We start from the raw sequence: 24936 nt of genomic DNA, 5'->3' as shown, positions 1-24936 counted from the left end.
GGTCACCCAGTAAGTGGTAGAGCCAGAATTTGAACCCAAGTTATCTGGTCCAAGTCCTTGTTCATAACTACTATGCAACACTCTACAAACATTTATTGAGAACTTACTGTGTGCCAGGCTGTGTGGGGATGTGGAGATGATCCAGCCCTGATCCCTGGTCCCCAGGAGCTCAGGGTCCAGGAAGCACATCAGGAAAGCAGACAGTCTGGCCCATTGGATGTGACCAAGAATGACTGTGGAAGCTGCCCTCAGCTTGTGACTGCTGCACCACCTGCTTCAATTTGCAGAGAGACTCATTCTCTTCAGGAGAGCAGCTCCAGCCCTAACAGTCCTTCAAAAATGTCAGTATTTTTAGCCTGGAGAGTTGGTAAGTCCAGTGGCAGATTGGAGAAAGGAGACTGTGCTCTGAGGAGAAGAAACATGAAGCCACAAGAAACTCTATTTCAGGAGGGGGGCTGGGCTCAAGGGAGGCCTGGTGGCTTCAGGGAGACACAAACAGAGAAGCCAGGCTGCTGGGCATCTGGAACTGGGAAGGAGAGTCACCCGCAAAGAGCCTGGGCCTGGGCCTGGGCCTGGAACTTTCCCTGGTCCACTCCCAGGAGGGAATGAAAGTGCCACCTTCAAAGGTAAACACAGGAAGTAGCAGCAAGATGGCCAAGTAAGCACAAAACAGGGGAGGGGGCCCTTTAGTCATTCCACAAACTTATGTTGCTATTGCCCTGGAGCCTGACATACATACCATCAGTGCTCAAAACATTATGTTGAATGAATGAGCACCCATTCCCTAAGGGAGCGTCCACGCTGGCTCAGGACTGTGCTAGAAGCCAGGAATACGAAGGAGACAGCATAGCCTCCGCCTTTATTAGATGGAAGTGGGAAACTGTACAGTGATGTGGTCAAGACTACTGCAGTTTGGTAGCCTCCTGGGCTACCAAGCTCTGTGGGCTTTCCGCAGGGGGCCACTTAGCCCATCTGCAAGGTCAAAGAAGGCTTCCTGGAGGAGGTGACCCTTGAATTAGAGGCTTGAAAGACCATCTAAAGTGAGCCAGGCAGAGAAGAGAGTCTAGTGCAAAGGCACAGAGGTGTATTGAGAAGAAAAATAAAATGAGAAATAACAAATTAGGGGCGCCTGTCTGGCTCAGTCAATAAAACATGTAACTCTTGATCTCTAAGTCATGAATTCAAGCCCCACATTTGGGGTACAGCTTACTTTAAAAAAAAAAGCTAAAAGAAATAGCAAATTAAGGGGTGCCTGGGTGGCTCAGTCAATTAAACCTCTGCCTTTGACTCAGTTCATGACCTCATGGTTCGTGAGTTGGAGCCCCGCATCTGACTCTCTGCTGTTAGCGTGGAACCTGCTTCAGATCCTCTGTCTCCCTCTCTCTCTGCCCTTCCCCTGCTCATTCTATCTCTCTCTCTCAAAAATAAATAAATAAACTTAAAAAAAAAAAGAAATAGCAAATTAAAATAACATCTCCCTTTTCTTGTGCCCTCTCTGAGGGCCAGGCACCATGCTAGGTATATAAAGGCCAGACCTCATTTAATCCTTCCAACATACACAGGGGGAAAGAGCTATTATAATCTCCAACTTACAGAGAGGAAATATGGCTCCCAAAAGTTAAGGGCATGGACTCTGGAGCCAGGTGGCCCAGACTTGAATCCTGGCTTTGACACTTATCCACTGTGTCACTTGGGGCAGCGACTTCTCCCTGGGCCTGGGGTCCCCCATCTGTACAAGGGAGATAATAACAGTGCCTATCTTGTTTAGGGTTGTTGTGGGAGTCCTATCAATGGCTACAAGCAAAGTGCTTAAAATACTGCCCAGCATCGAATAATTGTTCAGTAAGTGTTGAATACATGAATGGAGACATGAATGAATGAAATTAGGGCTCAGAGAACTGTAATAACTTTCTAAGGCCACACAGAAAGCAAAACCAAGGTCAGAATTTGAATCCATGTGTGACTCTGGATTCTGAGCCTCTCTTCTTTATTGCCAACTGAGGGTTTAGTAAAATCAAATAGTGAGCAAAGTCATAATGCCTGAAGCTCCAACGTATGGATGGAGTGATTACCTCGTGCTGGGAACTGGCCTGAGCGCTTCCCATGCATCATCTCCTCCCTTAGCCCCCACGCAATCCCATGGGGCAGATCAGAATACTTTCTGCATTTTACAGATGAGGAAACTAAGGGTCAGAGGGACAATGAGACTTGCCTGGGCTGCATAAGTAGCAAGTGTCCAAGCTGGGATTTGACTCCAGCTCTGTATGGCCAATTCATGATCCAGGCACACACAAGCCATAAAGACATTGAAAAATGATTGTGCTGGAATGCACACGTGGCTCACACACTCCTCGTTCTGTTCTCACCACAGCCTTATGAAATAGCTGCTGGGTTGTCAGTCCCACTTTAGAGACAAGGAAACTGAGGCTGAGAGGCTAATTAATTTGCCCTTGTTAGCTGCAGTGCCCTCAGTACAGCAAGACTCAGGGGCAAATGGGCTGTTCCTCAGACCAGCAGCCTCCAGACCTGGGGAAGCCATAGGCCCCAGCCCTCCATTTTCACAAACAGCCTCGCTGGGCCCAGCTAGGTCCAGAGCCCCTCTGTTCCTCCTCTCCTCTCACCACCCCCTGCCCCTGCCCGGCTGACCCTACCAGCCATGTGCTCTGTTCTCTGCCCCTAAATGCAGTTCCATCCCTACAGCCACTGCAAATTATCTGTTTGCTGGTGCACACTCCTTTGGTCTCCAGCCCCCTGTCAGTGAATTCCAGGCTGATTTCCAGGTGGGTGGTCCACACTGAACACAGTTCCATGCAGGCAAGGGGCGGCTGCAGCAGTCAGCAAAGCCTCTGGGGCTTCAGTCAGTTTCAGGGCCCCACGTCTGCTGGCCACAGCTAGCAGGCCTGGGAGAAGAAAGCCCCTTCATCTTGTTCCCCCACCCGCTTCCAAAACATGTCCCTGTCCATCCCCTGCTTGCCATTTTGCTGATGTTGTCACAGTCCACGCCAGTGGGATCCCTCACTTTGATGGCTGCAGCAGCCCCCCTCAGGTGTCCTGCTGTGATGTCTCTTCCCCTACCCTCTCTGCACAGAGTCCATTCTCCCCTGGTAGCTGCCCCTCAGCTCTGCTTAAAACCCACTAGTGCCACATAGACTCAAGAGGATTGAAAAACAGGGACTCAAACAAATATTTGCACACTATGAACACTAGCTGAAAAGTGGAAATGACCCAAATGCCCATCAACACATGAGTGGAGAAACCAATTGTAGTCTGTCCACACAATGGAATGTGATTGAGCTGTAAGAAGGAACGATAGATGCTACACCCTGAATGAACCTTGACATTATGTTGAGTGACAGAGGCCAGACACAAAAGGCCACATCGTGTATGATTTCCTATATGTGAGATATCCAGGATAGATAAATTCACAGAGCCAGAAATCAGATCGGTGAATGCCAGGGACTTGGGCAGAGGAGGAAATGGGGAGTGACTGCTAATGGGTATAGGGTTTCCATTTTAGGTGATAAAATGTTCTGGAACTGGATAGAAGTCGTCATACACATTGTAAATCTACTAAATGCGACTGATATTTACTTTTAAATGGTTAATTGTTTTGGGACACCTGGGTGGCTCAGTCAGTTGAGTGTCCAACTTCGGCTGAGGTCGTGATCTCATGGTTTGTGAGTTCGAGCCCTGCGTCAGGCTCTCTGCTGTCACCACAGGGCCCACTTGGGATCTTCTGTCTCCCTTTCTCTCTGCCACTTCCCACCTGTGCGTATGCATGCATTCTCTCTCTCAGAAATAAACATTAAAAAAATAATTGTGTGTTGGTATGTGTGCAAAAGTCTCCAAAATTTTTTGTTTTTACTGTGGTTACAAGATACATGAAATTTACAATTTTAACACATTTTCACCATTTCCATCACTCCCAGAAGAAACTCTGTACCGATTAAGCAGTCACTCTTCCTCCCCCCTCCCTCCAGCCCCTGACAACACTAATATACTTGCTGTTTCTATGGATTTGCCTATTCTGGACATTTCATATAAACAGAACCACAATATGTGATCTTTTGTGTCTGGCTTCTTTTACTTAGCATCATCTTTTCAAGGATGATCCATGCTGTAGCGTGAATCAGTGCTTCGCTCTTTTTTATGGCTGAATATTAGTCCATTATCTAAATAGACCACATTTTGTTTACTCATTAATCAACTGATGGACATTTGGGCTGTTCCCACCTTTTAGCTACTGTGAATAGTGCTGCTATGAACATTCATATACCCGTATTTGTTTGGATATCTGTTTTCCAATTCTTTGGGGTAGCTACCTAGGAATGGAGTTGCTCATCATATAGTAATCTCACGTTGAACCTTGAGAACTGCCAAACTGTTTTCCACAGCAGCTGCACCATTTCACATTTGTCACCAGCAGTGTGTGAGGGCCTAGGGTGACTCTCAGGTTTAGATGCAATAATACACGTGGAAGCCTTATCCAGGGCTTGAAACATAGTAGGTGCTCCAAAAATATGAGCAATGATGATTATTCTTGCTAACAATCAATACTATGCACCTCCTCTAGGCCAGGCCCTGGTAGGTGCTGAGGGTACCAAGATGAATACAAAATCATTCCTACTTTCAAGGAGCTCCTATTCACCTGAATGGCTTCTCTTCGGGCTCTTCGAGTAACTGGTTTGATTAACAGCAACAATAATAATAGCTACAAATCTAATGACCACTTATAACATGGCTGGCATTGTACCAAGTTCTTTATTCATTTCCCTCATGTGACCCTCACAACAACCCGGGGTATAGGCAATATTATCATCCCCTTTTACAGAAGAGAAGGCTGAGCCTCCAGAGGGGGTGAATATGTCTGAGCTTCACGGCTGGCATTGAGCCGGGGTTTGAAGGTGATGCCTGTGCCTTACCAACTGCCCTCTCAGGAATCAAAGGGTGAATCTGTTTACTCTTGATTTTGCCAAAATCCGAGAATTAACTCAATTTTGGCTTTTGCACAGACCCACCTGGATTCTAGCAATAGATTTCATCATGACAGGGGCCTCCAGTGGGCAACTTCTGGCACCAGTCCCAAGCCATAGTCAAGGCTGGGCCCTGAAAGGACAGTCTCTGTTGAGTTCAAGGGGCCACTTTTTAGACCCGAGTTCAGGAAGTTTCTGGGCCTCCAATACCCAAAGAACAGATGCTAAATTGCATTCAATTATTCCTCTCAGTCTGCAGGACTTTCCGTCAAAAGCACCACTCCCCAGCCCCCTACACCTTCACCGGCCACCAGCCACCTCCTTGGTGGCCCTGCCTTTTCATGCTTTCATCCTTCTTTGCCAGACTCCACCATCCAGTCTGTGTCCGAAAGAGCAACACCCAGTCTGCCTTCTGTGTTGCCCACACATCGATTCTAGGAGGGGTCGGGAGGGACTCTTTTTGCAGGACCCGAGTCTATATAGACTGCTGGGTGGGTTTCCATGAACCAGGATTCACACTGAATTTCTGGAACCTTCCAGATCAGCCGGTGGCTTCCCTAGCAGTGCCAGTGGGGGGTCTGAAGTAACTGTGCTCAAGGCCACGTCCCCAGGCTGCAGGGCCAAACAGAGGCCAGGCACAGGGTCTGTGGGCCTGGGGGAACACCGGACACCACAGAATACACCCTAAGGCTCTGAACACCCCGGGGATGAGCCCTCTCCACCTCTGCAGCTTAGCTCCATCTCTTTACAATGGCAGTTTCCACACTTGTGCTGTGTCCCTACAACAGCCATCTGAGCACCACATGTCAATGTATTTTGCCACATCCATGAACCACCTCTATTGTCACTTATGTTACACTTTTCTTCAAATTGACTCACTTTCCTTTTTTTTCACTTTTTTTGGAGATTCCTCTCTTTTAAGTTTATTTATTTCGAGAGAGAGATCACACAAGTGGGGGAGGGGCAGAGAGCGAGGGGAGAGAGAATCACAAGCAGGCTCTATGCTGTCAGTGCAGAGTCCAGCGCAAGGTGTGATCTCACAAACCATGAAATCAAATCAAGGGTCGGATGCTTAACCGACTGAGCCACGTAGGTGCCCCTTTTTTTTCATTTTTAGTATGTATTTTGGAGAAGGAAACCGCATTGCTACTGTAAATGAAATAGCAATTTTCCTTTGCAGGAACAGAATATAACATGAAAATAAATATGCAAATATTCAGTTTTTAAATGTTTTAATGTTTAACTTGGCACAGTCTTATCTATAGTATCTACCCCACAGGTTTCTTGCTAATTACAAAGGGAAAAAATTATAGTGCAGAAACCTGGCAGACATGCCCCCATTCCAAGAGGTCAGAGATTGCACCACCAATTGTCAATTTTAGGACAACTGGTGAAATTGGAACATGGAACCTGAAATTCAGATTCTAGAACTTCATTAATGTTAAGTTTCTCGAATGTGATAATTGTATGGTGATTACATAAGAGGATGACCTGGTTCTTAGGAGATACATACCGGACTGTGTGTGTAAAGGACTGTGGCAGTGACTGCATTAACACATAAATGGTTCATTGGGGAAAGTGTATACACACACACACACACACACACACACATATACACACACACACACACAGAAATAAAGCAAATGTGGCAAAATGTCAGCATTTGGCAAATCTGGAGAAGTTCAGAGATTTCATTGCACCCTTCTTGCAACTCTTCTGTTACAATTTTTTTTCAAATAAAAAGTTGTGGAAAATGTCTACTTGAGGAGAACAAAAGCAGCTCACACATCACAAGGGATGAGGGGGTCTCACATTTTGGGAAACACTATTCAGCTGGTACAATTTCTCCATCTCTAATTCTCTTTTCCTTCTTGTAGTTCTGACCTTCACAGCTCAGCCTCCTCCTAGATTCTGCCTACTCCTTCCCCTCTGAGAGATTCAGGGGCCACATCAGCATAGTAAAGATTCTGAAGAGTCCTGCAGCCACAAAAATACGTTGAATGCTTTTTGTTGGGGTGAGGGTCTACTGTTTGTTGAGTCTTCTATTTTTTTTATTTGTTAAAAAATTTACATCCAAGTTAGCATATAATGCAATGATAATTTCAGGAGTAGGATGTTTGTTGAGCCTTTACCATGTCCCTAGTATGCTGAGAGCCCTAGGAGATGGATGCTGTTCATTTTACCCATTTTACAGATGAAGGAACCGAGGCTCAAAGAGGCAAAGTCACTCAGTCCTTATCCAAGAAAAGGAGGCTCTTAGGAAAACACAGAGCAGGGGTTGGGGTACCTTCCTTAATTGCCATGATATGACTGCTTTGGAAGTCACAAAACAATTATTGGAGGTAGTCTAGTCGCTGAGAACGGAGACTCTGGATTTAAATCTCTGATACTTGCCAGTTGTGTGCTCTGGAACAAGTCACTTACTTGTACCATGGGGGTGTGGTGGTGATTAAATAAATCAGTACATGGACAGTACCATACCTGGTAGAAATGGAGACTCAGAGAAGTTAAATGACTTGGCCAAGGACACAGAGGAAGTGTCAGGCTCAGGGTTTGAACCCAGGCCTGGTAGACCCCAGAACCCTACCTATGATCCTGTCCTGTTGATCCTGAACTCTAGGTCTAGCTCACCTTCTGGTTCTGGTCTCCATTTGCTCCCAGATCACAGGCTCCTTTCCAGTTCCTCTTGCTGTAGTCAAGGCCTACAACATTGTCCTGATCTAGGGATGGCTCCAATCAGTCCTTACAAGGACAGGACATATTACTTATGGGCCCTTTGCTTGGATCTCCAGCTCATATCCCATACTCAGCCTCAGTGGGGAAGATGAGTGTCCCTTACATGCCACTAAGGGAGTTTTAACTGCTGCTGAAGTTGACACATCCATTCACAAACCCATGGGTTACCAGAATGTTCCTCAGGCTCAGCCACCCACATTCCTTCAAGTGAACTGGGCCACACTAAAGCCAGCCTGGGAGATATTTATTCAGAGAAAAAGAATAAAACAACAACAACGACAACAACAGGGTCAGAATCCATTTCAGCCTAACCGATATTTTACACAATTGGATACGTTTGACTAAACTAATACATATGTATGCAGACTGGTGCATTTCCATTCAAACCAATGTAAATTACCTTTGACCAATATATTTTCCTGGAAATCAATGCATTTTAACACGAGATAATATTTATGAAATTGAATTTTTTATTGAAGCTAATGCAATTTTATTCTATTTTATGCATTTTTATTAAACTAATGCATTTTAAATTAATCCATTGTATATTAAGTACAACAGACATTGGTACTTACAGTAAAATAATATATGCCCACTGAAATCAATACAGTTTCAAACCCTGGTGTTTTCCATTTAACTGAAGGATGTCAAGAATACGCAGCTATGAGTTCAGGGCATGTGAATGTGAAATTGTGTCTTTTCTTTCTTTTTTTTTCAAAATCATTATCACTTAAAAGATATTGTGCCTCAGGATATGGCCAGAGGCCCAAGGATTTAGAATTAATTCATGATTCTAACAGCCAACTCAACTGAACATCCCACTTGACTGACTTTTTGACCAAGTGGACTGGTGATTCTTAATCATGAGGGGTGACACAAGTCACTTGTCACTACTAATAAAATACTGAAGTTTGCAAACAATTTACTTTGGAAAAAAAGCGAATATTTTGAATCCATCAGGGTGCCAGCAGGAAAAGATAATACACTCAAACTGGTATTTTGAGAGGAGTTTAATAAAGAAATTATTTATTAAGGTGAGAACAGGTTTAAGAAAAGCAACAGTGCAGCCCCTGGGACTAGTAACCTTGGGAGCTGTTACCATCTGGGCATTACTAGAACCTGGAGGGAGCAGCTGGCAGAGGGAGAGAGGAGCGGTGGCTCTCAGTAGAGAAACTCAGCCCCTTGGCATCCCACAGAGAGGGAGCTAGAAAAATAAATACCTGACCTTTTTCTACTCCCTCCTCATCTCCTGTTGACACCCTCCAGTGGCCAAATCAACCAGAAGCCAGAGGATAAGGAAACCCGTTGTTGCACTCCTGGGGCAGCACAGAATAAGCAGGAGAAAGGTAAAGAAGGATGAATCTGGACAGACAAAAAGAAGATACCCACATACCTACCGAGTGTTTATTATACATGATGTGCTTTCTCATTTAATTCTTACAACACCCTATGAGGAAAACACTACTATTATTCCTATTTCCAGGATGGGGAAATTGAAGCTCAGAGAGATTAAGTGGGAGAGCTAGGGTTTGAACAGAAGTCCACCCACCTTTGTAGATGAAGGGAACAGTTTCTGGGAAAGAAAAGAAAATTTAATAAAAGAAGACAAGGTTCTCTTTTGCCCCATCATACCCTTTTCCTTCCTGCTTGGGACCGTGACATGAGAACCCGATGTCTGGAGCTATGGCAGCCGTCTTGTAACCACGAAGGGAGATATCGCAAACACAATGAGTAGAGCAGGGCAGAAAGAACAAAGGAATCTGGGTTCTTGTTGATATTGTTGAGTCCCTAAACCAAGCCCAGAACCTCCTACCTTCAGGCTTCCTGCTAATTAACAATACACTCTGGTCTTTTAAGCCCAGTTTACTGGGTTTACTGTTATTTGCACAAGTAGCCTTCCTAACTGATACACCATTACTTATATATTGCTTGAATTTTTAATAACGAATATGTAATTTCTTTGTTAAAAAACCCACAAAATCAAATAATAAATGCTTAACCACTCCCCTCATCCAACTGCACCAAACTGGTCATGGAATTTGTGTTTTTGCCCTTCAGGACAAAACCCAGATGCACATGATTTTTTAAGGCTGATTTCACAGACCTATTTTATTACATTTTATACAAGGTTTTTTTTTTTTTTTCATTATGCACATTTAGATGGCAGAACATCTTGAGCATATGCATCTCTGTATTCCCTCTTGCCGAGGACCCCATTTGCAGCTCTCACAAGGCACAGCACTGCTATTGTTCCATTTCCTGTGAGAGTCCCTTAAAAGCCTGCTCTCTCCCACCTCTATCAGTTCTCAATTCAGGGAAACTTCCAGGATTTCCACATCCAACCACAGACCGTGAGGGTCTGGGGTGGGGGAAGGGAAGACCTCATGACATTTCCTAGAACTCTTAGTTGGCAAACAGCATCTTCCTTCTATGAGGGGAGAATTTTGTTCTCAATTTCCATCTTGCCCCCTTCTCTTCGAATACAGACTTGGAAGATTCTAGCACTTCGAGGGCTTTGGAAAATTTACTCCTCCCTCAAAGATTTATGGTTGTGAGATTCCCTCATTTCATTCACTCACCCATTGCTTTAGTCCCAGTAAGCCTTAGTTTTATCATCTGGAATATGGGGTGATGCTAGGACTTAACTCAAGGGTTTGTGAGGGGAAGAGAGTTAAAACATGTGGAATGACTGGCACAGAGTAAAGGCTCGATAACTGCAGGCTCATGTAAATAGCAGAAGTGATATCATTGCTAACTCTTTGAGAGTCAATAAAAATTCTTAATGCATCCATTCATATCACAGCCAGCTTCCTCAGTGGCGGCTGTCCTTATCATGGAGAAATCTAGGTCATCCTAATGGATGATACTCATCAGCTTTGGATGAGTATCTCTTTTGTGAACCCATCTATAGCACTGATTAGCCAAGGAGATTCAATGGGGGTTAAGAACTTGGACATTAAAATCAGAGGGACCTGGGTACAAATCCCATCTCCGCTTCCCAGCTGTGTGATCTTGGGCAGGTCCCTTTGTCACTCTGAGCCTCTCAGCATCCTCATTTGGAAAATGGGACTAATAACGGCTGCCTCGTGAAGTAGTTGGAAGATTAAATGAGGTTATACATGGAAAACTCTGAACACAGGGCACTTAAGAGCATCTGCCATCTCTTTATAGCTGTCATTTTTTTTTTTTTCCTCTTGGCATGCACGGAAATAAGCATGGAGAGATGGATGCAAAGTTCTGTGGTCTACGTGCTATTCTGTTTCTAGAGACAGATGGAGAGAGGAAGAAAGAGCAAGGAGGTTATTGGTTGAGTTGGAAATTTCTTTTCTTAAGTAAAAGTGAGCTCAAAGTTTACAGAGAAGATAGAAGGGATCCATTATTAATATTTTAACATTGCTTTTCGATTCCAAACTCTTTGTGGGCTAAGACCCAGCTAATGAACCTTAGTATCCTGCACAGGACCTGGCACTCAGCAGGTGCCCAATCAACGTTTGTTGCTCTAAATCCATCCCTGTATTAGTCAGCTTGGGCTGCCATAATAAGATACCATACATTTAAAACCAGGCATCTATTTTCTCACAGTTCCAGAGGCTGGATGTCTGCGATCGGGGTGCCAGCATGGTCAGGTCTGGTGAAAGCCCTCTTCCTGGTTTAAAGACAGCTTCCTTCTTGCTGTGTCCTCACATGGCAGAGAGGGAAAGAGAGAGAGAAAGCCAGCTCTGGTTGTCTGTTCTTATGAGGGCATTAATCCCATCATGGTCGCCCTACCCTCATGATCTCATTTAAACCTAATTATCTCATGGGGCGCCTGGGTGGCTCAGTCGGTTGAGCGTCCAACTTGGGCTCAGGTCATGATCTCACGGTTCGTGGGTTCGAGCCCCGCATCAGGCTCTGTGCTGACAGCTCGGAGCCTGTTTCAGATTCTGTGTCGCCCTCTCTCTCTGCCCCTCCCCCACTTGCGCTCTGTCTCAAAAATAAATAAACATTTAAAAAAAAATAATAAACCTAATTATCTCCCAAAGACGCTGTATTAGGGTTAAGGCTTCAAAATTAAATGGGAGGGAGGCACAATTCAGTCCATAGCAATCCCCTAACATTCTGTACTTCAGCTGCAAAGTAGACCAAACCTCAGGGTGAGAAATGTGGGTGAGCCTCATTTGGAGAGGGAGGTTGGGGAGTGAAAGAGTTTGGCGTGGGCATTATTAGGGAATCACAGACCCACCCATCCTCCTGGCACCCAGTGAGGGTTGGTGTAATGGCTAGGCATTCAGGGGATGGAGTTCATGACTTGGATCCACTGCTATGACATCTAGTGTCTCACCCTTTCTGGGTGTAAGTTTCTCTCCCAGTAAAATTAAGACTGTAGGAAACAGTGTTACTTTTGCCCCAATACCATTCCCCTTTCTTGTGAAAGCAGCCTCGGGGTTTTCTTTTGGCCAGTTTATGCCCTTGGCCTCCACTCTACCCCAGCTAGGGAACTGGGCGGGCCATCTGGGCCGCGTCTAGCAGAGTCAAGGTGATTGGCTCAGGCATAGGCATGTGGTCTCACCTAGACTAATGAGAATCTTCCCTAGGCTTTCTCTTTTCCCCGGGGACAAGAAGCTGGGAGGACGGAAGCTTGGGCTAATGGCAGCCATCTTTGCCACCGGAGGGAATATGTCTGTCTGAGGATGAGGCCAACACAGAAGAAATCAGGGCCCAGAGAAGGAGAAGGAGTGCCTGAAATTCAACCTCCAGGCTATGCCTGGGCCCACCACACCAGTTAAACTTTCCAGTTAAATAAGATAATAAATTATTTTTGGCTTAGGCCAATTTCTGTTTCTGTCCATTGTCACCGGAAGCATGTGATTAACTCAAATGCATTGGCCAGAACTATTTCAGTATTTCCCCCCTGTGCCGATGTCACCTGACTGTCTCAGGGTTGGGAAGATCTGCCCGCGCCACATTCCCTCGCAGTGTCGAAGAGAATTGCAACGTGTCTGAATCCTCGCAGGTACCGGGAGCTGACACCTCCACTGACCCTCATAACACCCCCACGAGGTAGCCGAGCTGCTGTTCTCGTGGGTGGTAGGCACCGTGGGTGCCCCGCCCCCGTCCTCTGCTACTTTGTCGGGAGCGGGCACGAGACCCAATTCGGGCCAATGAGAGACGAGGAGAAACCTGCTGGGCGTGGCTTCTGGGCAAAGCCTCTCGAGCCCTCGAAGAAAACTTCCCGTCGACGTCGACGTGGTGGAACTGCTGCCGCCATCTTGCTTCGCCCTGAGGGGGAGACCCCGAGGCACCGCAGATTGAAGAGGTGGAAAGTGCCAGCCTCGGGTGTTGAGCCGCCAAATCAGCCGCCTCGTGATGTGCTCCACCTCAGGACTCCCCGGTGTGTGAGAAAACTATCGTCTTTCTTTCAATTTTGTGTCAAGATTTCCATTATACTCCAAACCGTCGTGAGTAATACACTCCCATTTTATAGACGAAAGAGGTAATTTTCGGGAAAGGACGTGACTTTCTCCCGATATATGGGCAAGATTATTTTGGTTGCAGGTGACGGAAACCCGACTCCGACAGCTTAAGGAAAAGGAATGTATAGACTCAGGTCGATTCAGAGTACGGGAGTAGAGAGTAGACCAATGTCCCTCATGTGGTGAAAGCGTAAACTGAGGTAGAGTCGTACGGTGTAAAGGCGCGAATCATGGATATGCCCAGGACGGACTGACTTCCGATGCGTTGTGCCGAGCGAAGGGAGTCGGAGTCACGGGGCCACATACTGGGCGATTTCACTTATACGCCATTCTGGAAAAGACAGAACTTCACACACAGAAAACCGATCCGTGGTTTCCAGGCGGTTGGGGAGGAGAGCAGGGAGCCGCCTGTAAGGAGAACGTGGACTTCGGGAGCTGGGGTTAGAACTGTTCTGGATCTTGATTGTGGGGCCGGTTAAATGACTGTGTGTGTTTGTGAGAACTCACAGAACCACCGTCAACAGGGAGAATTTCACTGTGTGTGTGTGTATTGTACTTTAAAAACATTAAATTGAGGGGCGCCTGGGGGCCTCAGTCGGTTGAGCGTCCAACTTCGGCTCAGGTCATGATCTCACGGTTCACGAGTTGGAGCCCCGCGTCGGGCTCTGTGCTGACAGCTCGGAGCCTGGAGCTCCCTTCGGATTCTGTGTCTCCTTCGCTCTCTGCCCCTCCCCCACATGTGCTCTGCCTTTTTATTTATCAAAAAAATAAACGTAAAAAAAAAATTAAAAAAAAAACACATTACATTGAGAGTCCTAGGGTAGGATGGGGAGTTACTCCTTAATGGGTACAGAGTTTCTGTTTGGGGTGATGACAGCTTTTGGAAATAGTGGTGAGATGGTTGCATAACATTGTCAATGTAATGAATGCCAGTGAATTTTATGCTTATACATCGTTAAAATGGCATTTTACGGTAAATATATTTTACGACAATTTTTTTTCTGCAGTGGACCTAATATTATTTTAGTTTCAGGTGTGCAGCATAGTGACTTCACAAGTATATACATTACAAAATTCTCACCGTGGTAAGTGTAGGTACCATCTCTCACCACACTGAGTTATTATGATATTATGGCCTATGTATTGCCTATGCTGTACTTCCCATCCCATGACTTATTTATTTTATAACTAGAAGTTTGTATCTCTTAATCCTCTTCACCTTTTTCTCCTACTCCCTCTTCCCTTTCCCTCTGGCAACCACTACAATTTTTTTTTTTTTTTTAAGTGGAAAATAAAGGTTCCAGGAATAGATTTCAGGCATGGCTGGATCCAGGATTCTCTCCATCTCTCAGGCTCTCTTTTCCACTGCCTTGGTTTTATTCCCAGCAGCCTCTCCTCAAGTGGTGACAAAGATGACCTTGGGAAGTTCCAGGTATACCTGCTCTCAGATTAGCAATGCAAGCAGGAGAGAAGTGCTTATTTCCCAATAGTTCCTAAAACTACTGCATGATTGAGTCTCATTGTCTTGCCTTTAGACGTGAGCTTGCCCCTCAGCCAGTCACTTGGGCCAAGGGTCTAGAGTGCTCAGTTGGCCAGCCCTGGGTTATATGTCTACTCCTAGAGCTGGGGTGAGTATTCCCACCCAAACCCCTTGGAGGGAGAGTGGGGAGGGATGGATCTCAAAGAGAACCAAGGAGCTTTGCCAGCAGCCCCTACACCCAAGTTAAATGTTGAATGGCCCAGCCCCAATTCTCAGCCCGACATTTATGCAGGCTGTGCCATTCTGTCCTTACATTCTCTCCAGCAAAGCCCACGTAGGTACAACATACACTCATCATTCCATCCCTGGGTTTGCATAAAAACCCACGTCCACGAAGTAGCAACTGCAATGTTTTTCAATCACACAGCAAAGATATTTAAAAATATCACCCATATGTGTTTTAAATACAGGCAAATAGCTGGCAAGGCAGTCGGCTTCACACCCGCGTGCCATTCTGAGTTTTAATCTTCTCGTTTCCAACTCTCAAAATCACACGTTGAAGGCCAGACAAGCCCAGAACACTGCTAAGGCTGTGCGTCTACCCAGAATCTTCCCAACCCGCCCAGCCAGCTTTCTTTCCTGGTTGAGGAAATATCTATGATTCTGGGAAGGAATTTGGGGGCTCCTAGGCTTGAGCTGAATCATTTGCCCTCCACTGAAAATACAGAAGTGGAACCAAGAAATTTTTAGTGAAGTTTGAGGAAGTTTTCCAACCTCCTTCATGAAACCATCCTTAGGCAGTTTGGCCCTCACCAGCTTTCTCACTACCCCTCTGCCTGCCTGCCAATTGTGCTATCTATCTGGTATTAAATTCTTTAAAATCTGGCTTTGCTTATATGCAATCTTATAACTTGAGACTCCCCATATTTTCTCATCTTCCATATTTATACTTTCTCTTAATAAGAAAAATAATATCCTTCCACTGTAAGTAACAGATAATTCCAACTCTAACTGGCTAACGTTATAATAGGTTTTCTTTATCTTACACAAGAAGTACAGAGGTAGGTGAGTCCAAGTTTGGTGTGATCAGTGGCTACATGACATCAGCTCTCTACCCTGCCATCCTCTGTGTGGTCTTTACCCTCAGCCTGCTTCCTCTCATGGCCTCAGTATGGCTGCCCCTACGCCAGGCATCCCATCTAGGCACAGAATTGTCCACAGAAACCTCTCTTATAAGCACTTCAGTAGATCTCCCCTCACATCTCATGGGCTAGAACTTAGTCACATGTCCACCCTAAGGCCAGACACCAAGAAGGGCAATGGGAGGAGCAGCACCAGCAAGAGAAAGAGGAGGAAGAGGAGGAGGAAGGGAGGGTGTTGGGTCATAGGGGAGAAGAAATCAAAGAAATCTTGGGGAGTTTGTGTAATCTTTTCTTTATAATCTCTCGTGAGATTGGTGCACATTTTGCTGATTGCCTCTCTTCTCTTCCTAAATGCTCCCTCCTAGCCTCTGGCTGGCTCCCAATCTTTTTGCCACCTCACTGCATGGGCTTGACTAAGGCACCTTAGGTTTCACTAGTCCTGTCCACTCCCTGTCCAGGCTCATAGCCCATTATGTGCAATCCTTAAATCCCCAAAACTCTGGAATATGAAAGTTTTTATTTTCATGTTTGCGCAAACATTTGACCACAAAATCCGCCCGGGACTGGTGCAATGTGTAGACTTAAAAAAAACCCACCCCACTTAATGTGAATAGTCAGACATTTTGCTGCAGGAATATTAATGTGCTGGGCCACACAATGCTGCCTAACCCTGAATATAATATACAGTGTATGGTATTCTGAAAATCTGAGTGATTCTGAATTCCAAAATACATCTGGTCCCAAAGGATTGGGATAAAGTGGATTATAAAGTTTGATGATGAGTATCATCATTCCCGTTTTACAGGTGAGGAAGTGAGACTCAGGTAAGTTCAGTATCTTGGCCTAAGTTTACATAGTGAGTGTGGCTTGGATTTAAACTTGGGACATCTAGTGTCAAAGCCAAGGCCATCACCTAACACAACTCTAATCTTTCACATCCACATGCACAATTTTTTCTGTATCTATGTACCATATATTACTATTTACTTAGTATTTTTCTCTAACCTAGCTCACTTTTTACTTAATTAAATGTCTTTGTAAAAGGGAACTTTCTATCACCATTCTAAATGGAAATTTGGCATCTCTTGCCATAAATAGAAAAGGACTACATATAAATACATACATTTAAAACCATGAATGTACTCAGCCAGAGGAACTGAGCCTGAGACATGTTGTCTATTTTAAAGGGAGATTTTGGGGGACGCCTGGGTGGCTTAGTTGGTTAAGCCTCTGACTTTTGATTTTGGCTCAGGTCATGATCTTGTGGTTTGTGTGTTTGACAGACTGCTTGGGATTCTCTCTCCCTCTCTCTCTACCCCTCCGCAGTTCATGCATGTGCTCTTTCTCTCTCTCTCTCTCTCTCTCTCTCTCAAATTAAATAAATAAACCTTAAACATTTGTTTTAAAAAATAAAGTAAAAGGGAGATTTTTTTCCCAGAGACAGAGGTGTTATAGATGTGCTAGCACCTCACTGAGTCTTGGCCTTTAGAGTGATAGGAAAGACTGAGAGACATTTGAAAGATAGCCATCTTCCTCCCCATGGGATTTGAGGTTATAGAATGTTCTGTGAATGACCTAGAAATATCTGGAAGGTCATAGACCACACTTTGGGATGTCCAGAGCTATGTACACTTGGGCCCAGCTCGTAACCACCCCATGGTGTCCATGCATGTGCTACCCACTCGCTACCCTTGGATGACAGACCCTATCCTCCGTGGCCCAGGCTTGGCTGATCAGCCCCTTCCCTTTCGCTTTTGGCCATTGACCCTGTAAGGATGTGCATCCAGAGCTATGAGAGGCCATGATGTCAGACTTGTGGACAGAGTAAAAAGAGCAAATTCAAGCTGACACCCAGACAAAATCAGACGGGAGGCAGCTTAACTGAAAAAGCCTTGACACAGTGACATGTGCTGATCCATAAGCTGTGCCAACCTGGAGGGTGCTGCGAAGAGCTTACAGGGGATGTGTGTGATGGTCAGTTTGACGTGTCAGCTTGGCTAAATGAGAGTGCCCAATTATCCACTCATTAATCTGGATATTGCTGTAAGGGTGTTTTGTGGATGTGATTGAAGTTTATAGTCAATTGACTAAGAGAGATTATTCTGTATCATCTGGGAGGGTCAGATTCAGTCAGTTGAAAGGCTGAAGAGCAGGGCTGAGACTTACCTGAAGAAAAGAAAATTCCTCCTGTGGACAGTAGCTTCCCCCTGGACTTTCAATCTCTTCTTCTTGATGGAAATCCTAAGAATTTCAGACTTGACTACTCAGCCCCACAACTGTATAAGCCAATTCCTTGCAATGAATCTCTTGCTATGTATGTCTCCTACTGGTTCAGTCTCTGGAGAGCCCTGACTGGTAACAGTAGCAAAGGAGAATTGTGTGGAAGGGTATGCATGTTTAGACCATTTTAATAAGTAAATGTAACTGCCTTATGTTTCTTTCATTCTTTGCTACGTTAGAAAGGGTTCAATACCTTCCTGCCATCAAGAAAAAACAAATAGTTTTTGGTGGATTTGACCATCCCAGTTTATTGTGGAAGAAGAGGGGAGAAGAGAGATTGTACAGGACATCAAAGGCCTTAGTCTAGAACATGCTGTGAGCAGGGACTGCATCTCTTTTCAGCATGGATACTCCCACTTGCATGTGTGTTAACTACAAAAATGAGCACTCAAGTACAATAGCTTCTTTCTTGCCCTCCTCAACACTCTTATTTTGGGGGACCCCAAGGCACCTTGCTTTAAGAAAACTGACATTTGGAAATTGGAACTTACCCAAATAATCAAACCGTCATCTTCAACAATTACTGGGTACTCACTGTGCAACAGGTATATTCACTACATGACTTTACACCCTCACAGTAGCCCTGAAAGGAAACCAAGGCTCAGAAAAATGAAATGTTCCCAGGGCCACATGCTAAGTGGCACACAGCAGGTTTAGCACTGGCCTTTGTCGTAAGACCAAACAATATACAGTATAGTGTTGCCTGCTTTTAAATTTTACATAAATAGTATTGTACTATTCGTATTCTGCAACTTGTTTTCTTTAAGAAGTGTTACTATGAGGATCGCCCATGTTGAATAGTGTGGTTCTGAATCATTATTTCCCCCATTTATAGATTTCCATTGTGTGAATACAGTACAATTTATTTTATCCAGTCTACTATTGATGGGCATTTGGATTGTTACCTTTTCCCTTTGTTTTTGTTTGTTTTGTTCTTTTACTGTTATGAGCACTCTTCTGTAAACAATCTTATAGAAAGATACAAATCATTTATATCCTGCTGGATGCACCTGGACAAGAGTTCCTGGTGAATATATCCCTAGGAATAGATTGGTGGGGCATGTGGCATGCGCCACGCATGTCTTCCACTTTGCTAGATTATGCGCAGTTGTTTTCTAAGCTAGTTGTACCGATTACACCAGCAGTGCATGAGGATTCCAGTTGCTCTGCATTTTTAATAACTGTTAGTATTATCTGGCTTCAAAATTTTGGCCAATCTGATGAGTGCACAATGGTATCACATTTTGGTATTAATTTGAATTTTTCCTAACTACTATCGAGGCTTAGCTTTTCAGGTATTTATTGGCCATTTGAGTGCCCTCTTCTATGAAATGCCTGTCTGGGGCTGTCACATGGAACGCTAGAAAGGAATCTCTTTAGGCAAGGCTGTCTTAGGATATTTAAATCTTTGTTTCTTTTGAAGCATCAACTTGCCAAAGAAGTTGACATTCAAAACCTTAAAAAAGAGAAACAGGGTGAAGGCTAAAGGGAGGCTGAGGCAAAGGAAATGGGATTCTTCTCAGGTTCTCTCAGTGATGCCCCTCAAGAGTCAGCATTGAATGATGGATCACGTGACAGCTCCTGTTTCAACAGGACTCCTACTTTTCACAGTTCATATCTCCATGCCACCACTCTTGAGCCAAGAAGGGAGCAGCACTCCCCTTTTACAGATGTGAAGAATGAGGTTTGGAGGTGCTAGGTGGCATGCCCAAGGCCACATGGCATCATGACTGGCTGGCTGGGGTGCAAAGCCTGCTGGGGTCCCAAAACCCAGAACCACTGGTGGAGACCACCAAGAACACTTAGGAGGTCACCAGGGAACCTCACTTACAGGCCAAGGTGGGTCCTTTCAGAGCAGTTGGATGATCTAATGGGGGAACTCATCGGATTTCCAGGAGCTTGCAGTCTTAGGTCATGCTGAGAGCAACAGCCACTTGGCATCCAAGCTGGATGATTGTGGGGAGAAACTGAAGTTGGTGAAACCACAGAACTAGCTCAGGAAGGGGTGCAGGGTCTGGCCTTTCAGTGGGACAGCACTAGGTCCACTTGCTCTAGTGATAATTAGGCCCCAGTGGCTCACGATATGGGATGTGTGTTTTGTAGCCATGGGATAATCCTTGTCAGATGTTCTTGGGTGAGAGCTGCTCTCCTCCATGTGTCATCCAGGAAGTCAGGCTCCTTCCTACCCTTGAGTCTTGTATCCTCCTCCTGGGGCCGGTGGGCTAGCCCAGGCATGTTCTTTCTACAGTGAAAAGCAACGGTGCAAGAGGGCAAGTGGAAACACAACATATCTTGAGATGTAGGCTCAGAACTGGCACACCAACAATTCCACTTCATTCTGTTGGCCAAAGCATATCATGTGGCCAAACTCTAACTCCAGAGAGGTTAAGCACCTGGATCTAAGCCACACAGCCAGGCAGCCACAGATTCAGGCCTCAGACATAAGCGATGCCACGTCAAAAAGTGACTCCTTTGTCACCGGCATCATCAGGCAGCCATTTCCCAGTGACTGACTTTTAAATAAAACACGGAGCACACAATTTCCTGTACCTAAGCTCTCTTTTACATTCGTCTCTTGTCTGAGCCACCATCTGTCCCTCCACTCGGTGGTGATGCTTCAGCAGTGGGGTGAGGCCTCGGCAGCCAGGTTCCCTCCACCTCCATGCCTCTTAGCAACCTTCAACAGATGCAAGTTTTCTGACACAGGCTCCCATGATTAGCAGATGCTCTTTAATTAGCTTTATTTGCATTGCATTTGTTGCCTCCCTGAGATTATCTTAATTCCATAGTCCTCCAGGATACACATTTTGTATGTGGCCATTTGCCTCCCTGAGGATTGGGAGGAAGAGTGGGACTGTGGGGGACTTGCTAGGGAGGACTTGCCCTGTAAAACCAGACTTCAGCACCTGAGAAAATTTCCAGACTAAGGAGAGGCCAGGAGGTTAGAGCTGATGGGACAGCTCTGTAGAATTAGAGAATGGGAGGTATCCAGAGGACTCTGCCTGGATCTTAACCCACTCTTTAGCTCTGTGACCCTGGGCAAGTTACATCATCTCTGTGCCTCAGTGTCCTCATCTGTAAGATGGGAATAATAATAATGTCTACTTCATGGGGTTGTTGTGACCTTAAATGAGTTAATTCCTAGAGAGGGCTTAGAATAGCACCTGGCACATAGTGATTAAATTATAGTTCGTTATAATTATATACCTATTATATGGACCTCCTGACAGTCATCTGTTACCCACCCCTCCAGATATCACTTGTTTCCCCCAAAAGTCACTGCTGACAGTGGCAGTTGGCATTTGTGGAGCACTTACTGATGCCAGGCTCTTTGCGTGTGTTATCTCATTAATTCTCACCCCAACACTAAGAGGTCCCCACTGTATAGATAGGGAAACAGGTTGGACAAGGGAGTGACTTGCTCAAGGTCACATCTCAAAAGTGGCAGAACCAGGATTTGAATCAATTTAAACTGGGGTCCCTCTGATTCCAGCCCTGCTTCTATCACCCCTACACTATTCCTGTCTTTGGTCTGAGAGAAATGGAGACAGTAATGGACTTCACTTCCACGATGCGGTTTGCTTCTTCCAACCACCTTGTTGGAAAGCCCCCACTTTACAGTTAATGAAAGCCACTTGGAGGAGAGTGACTTGCCCAAGGGCACACATCTAGGAAGGGGAGAGCCGTGAGTTTCATCTCCATTTATTTATTTATTTATTTATTTATTTATTTATTTATTTATTTTAACACTTACTCACTTTTGAGAGAGAGAGAGAACGTGAGTGGAAGAGGGGCAGAGAGAGGGGGAGACAGAATCCGAAGCAGGCTCCAGGCTCTGAGCTATTAGAGATCAAACCCACGAACCACGACATCATGACCTGAGCGGAAGTCAGACGCTTGATCGACAGCCACCCCAGGCATCCCAGTTGCATCTCCATTTACTCCCAAGTCTGACTTCAGACTCATTCCACGCTGTCCGACCCTAAGATGTATAGCAGTTGATTTTGTGCCCATGATGTCATTTGCTTCTTCCAAATACCTGTTTGAGGATTCTACCCTCATTTTATAGCTGAGCATACTGAGACTTGGGAGAGAAGCCAGGAAGTGGCAGAGAAGGGATTTAAGCTCCTTCCCCTGGACCCAGTGCTCTTTTCCCTGCCTTTGGCCAGGGAAATTGTTGCCCAGGGAAGGGAATAGGAGGAGAGAAGGCAACTCTAAAGGGGTAGGGGGTGCCCCAAAGTCTACCTTTGGACTCACTCACTTATTGCCAGCCAGCCTGGTTGCTAATCAGAGCCTCTCAGGTCTCAGGGGCGCTCAGGCTTGGAGTTGGGGTTGGTGTATACACCAAGTGTCCACCAGGTGGGGCTTTTGCCAAAGGCCGGGCTCCAGGAGGCCCCAGCAGAGGCCTTGCTGCCCCACCTTGGAAGGTACCAGCAGGCACACACAACCGCGTGGATCTACGCAGTATGCTTACCCGCATGCACACATGGGCTATGTAAACCTGTGTGTGAGCACACAGATGTGTTCCAGAGAATCTGTTTATGGCTTGTGTTTAAATGTGCACAAATGGATGTGTGCATGTATGTGTGTGTATGCATGGTGTGCAGAGAAGTGTATGCAAACAATGTGAGAGCAAGTGTGTATACATGTGTGCACATATGTGCAAGTATATATGTGTGTGTATGTGCACAAAAGGGAATGTGGTACATGGGTGGTAGTTTAGACCCTGGCCTGAGGTATTGAGGATCATTTTAGAATCTCTGTCCTATGCTGTTTTCAGAGGCAGGGTCTCGGACAGAAACTGAGATGACATCTCAGGGTCCCTGATGCCTGGCACATTTGCCAAAGACCCCGAAGGACCCCAAGGATTTGGAGCAGGAGAGCTCATGCAGGAGGGCTAGATTTGCTTCTTGAGTCATGGAGTGTTTGAATGTGGAGGCCAGGGGTTGGAGGGGGAGGGGACTTTGCTCCTCCAGACACTGAGGGGTCCACAGAGGTTTCTGGGGTTGAAGGGATGGGAACCCAGCCTTCAAAGGAGAGCTTCTAGAGCCTTCATCTTGGGCCCCCTGAGCTCTAGAGCTGGAGACTGTGGGTGCAAGGGAGAGAGGGCTTTGGATTTCGGCCCTGACTGAGCCCCTCACCAGCTGGGAAGTGAATTCAAAAATTTAAAGTGGAGGTTCCTGTGTGGCTCAGTTGCCTGAGCATCTGGCTCTTGATTTCACCTTGGGTCATGATCTCAGGGTCGTGGGATCAAGCCCCATGTTGGGCTCTGTGCTGAGCCTGGAGCATGCTTGGGATTCTCTCCCTCCCTTTCTCTCCTCTTCCACTCCCCCCCATTTGCACACGCTCATTCTCTCTCTCTCACACAAACAAAAATTCAAAGTGAATTCAAAGCCCCACAGAAATTTAGAGGCCGCTGAGAAACAGAAGGGAAGGAAACAGAAGGGTGTTCAAGGTTAAGAACTTCAACCTTGACATCAAACAGAACAGGATTTGAGCGCCAGCTCGGTTGCTTATAGGCTGGATGACCTTGGGCAAGTCACTTACCATCTCTGAGCCCCTATTTCCTCAGCTATTTAGGGGAGGAAATGGCAATACTTACCTCCAAGTGCTGTTACAAGGAGGAAATTAGATAATGGGCAGAGCGAGCCCAGTTTGTGGAAAGCAGACCATAAATGGCAGCATCACCATTATTTTCCTGTCTTGTGGGGACAAGTGGATCATCTTTTGATTTGTGGAACTCAAGAACTGAGAAATCAGAAGGTCCAAGGAGACTGAGAGAGTGGTAACTTAGGGACTGCTCCTGGGGCGACAGAGACCCCTGTTGGCTATGATTTGTCTGAATGGCATCTTCTAGAAGTACCTACATTTCCTTCCCACCTGCCCTGAACAGCGGCAGCAGGAAAACCTAAAGCTGGGGTCATTAGTAGCAGGGCTACAAAGGGTGAGTTTTCCCACTCTGCTTCCAAGCCATTGTCCTATTGAGTGAACTAGGGCAAGCTATTCAGTTCTTCTGACCCTCAGCTTCCTTATTGGCAGAATGGGCACAGTGATGATAGAGGTGAGATTTAGGGAGAATGTTAGAGAGGTCCTCGGTGCATAGTAGGCACCACTATGACAGTGATGATGACAGTGCAGCAATAGAATAGGGACAAAATGAAAATTGTAAGCATTCATATCTCCCTGTTTCTCCAAAGGAGCAAAAGAATTCTTTTTTTTTTTTTTTTTTTTTTTTGGTTTGGCTTCCTATTTTGCTGACTAGATGAAATGTGAGAACCTCAGATTTGAAGAAGGAGCAATGAGAGAGGGAGGAGGGTGGAAATGGAGGAAGAGAGAGAAGGCACTGGGGAAGACAGCAAATAAGAGTGAGCGATGAATGAGAGAAGATGGACGAGCAGTTTGAGGGGAGAGAAATTAAAAATAGAGACTGGAGTGGTTGCTTTAATGAAGGGAACTTCAGGGAAAGAAAGAAGCAAAAAGGATTGTTAAGGTGTTAAGTGCTCCGTGCCCTGCCCCTTAAGAAACCTGCAGTAACAACCTATACTCTTCATCAGGTTTTAGGGGTACAGTTTGTGGAATTTTATTTGGGCAGGTGGAGTGCTGGTGGGGGTGCTCCATTCTTCTCAGGGCACAGGAAAGACCTATGGCTATCCTTGGGAGCTCATAGTTTTGGGAGCTGATGGAGTAATCAGCGCCCCAGTGGGCATGAAGCCAAATGGGGACACTCAAGCCAGATATGTGGGACCTGGGAGAGATGGAGAGCCAAATGTGTTCCCTTAATTCCGTGGTGTTTGTCTTGGAGGTCTTAGGTCTCTGTCTTGTTTGCACACTCCACTGCTAAAATAGGATGCAGAATTGGAAGGCCGGTTCCT

The 24936-nt window shown here is 45.6% G+C and overlaps 1 protein-coding gene across 1 annotated transcript in view; it reads left to right on the top strand.

Moving 5' to 3' along the window:
* Nucleotides 1-12956: 12956 nt before the first annotated feature.
* CUX2 (cut like homeobox 2) overlaps nucleotides 12957-24936 on the top strand; it is a 283575-nt gene continuing 271595 nt past the window's right edge. Inside the window, exon 1 of the mRNA XM_058691234.1 lies at nucleotides 12957-13080. The gene's annotated coding sequence lies outside the window, so the exon portion shown is untranslated. The remainder of the gene's footprint in view (nucleotides 13081-24936) is intronic.

The sequence above is a fragment of the Neofelis nebulosa genome, chromosome 11, assembly GCF_028018385.1.
Source record: "Neofelis nebulosa isolate mNeoNeb1 chromosome 11, mNeoNeb1.pri, whole genome shotgun sequence".
Taxonomy (NCBI): Eukaryota; Metazoa; Chordata; class Mammalia; order Carnivora; family Felidae; genus Neofelis; species Neofelis nebulosa.
Note: the sequence above shows the minus strand (reverse complement) of the source record. Positions and strands in the feature narration are given on the sequence as shown.